The following is a 242-nucleotide window of genomic DNA, read 5'->3' as shown; positions in this document are numbered from 1 at the left end:
GTATTACTCCTCTGTGTACTCAGTGTGATAGAGTAACTGTGCCATTATTACTCCTCTGTACTCAGTGTGATAGAGTAACTGTGCCATTATTACTCCTCTCTGTACTCAGTGTGATAGAGTAACAGTGCCATTATTACTCCTCTCTGTACTCAGTGTGATAGAGTAACTGTGTCATTATTACTCCTCTCTGTACTCAGTGTGATAGAGTAACTGTGCCATTATTACTCCTCTCTGTACTCAGT

The 242-nt window shown here is 40.5% G+C and overlaps 1 protein-coding gene across 6 annotated transcripts in view; it reads left to right on the top strand.

The window, feature by feature from the left end:
• STK36 (serine/threonine kinase 36) overlaps positions 1 to 242 on the top strand; it is a 203616-nt gene that overhangs the window by 420 nt on the left and 202954 nt on the right. The gene's annotated exons all lie outside the window — the stretch shown is intronic.

Source organism: Taudactylus pleione, unplaced genomic scaffold (genome assembly GCF_031769625.1).
Source record: "Taudactylus pleione unplaced genomic scaffold, aTauple2 ptg001014l, whole genome shotgun sequence".
In the NCBI taxonomy this organism is placed as follows: Eukaryota; Metazoa; Chordata; class Amphibia; order Anura; family Myobatrachidae; genus Taudactylus; species Taudactylus pleione.
The sequence above is the reverse complement of the archived record's forward strand: the minus strand, read 5'-3'. Positions and strand labels throughout refer to the sequence as shown.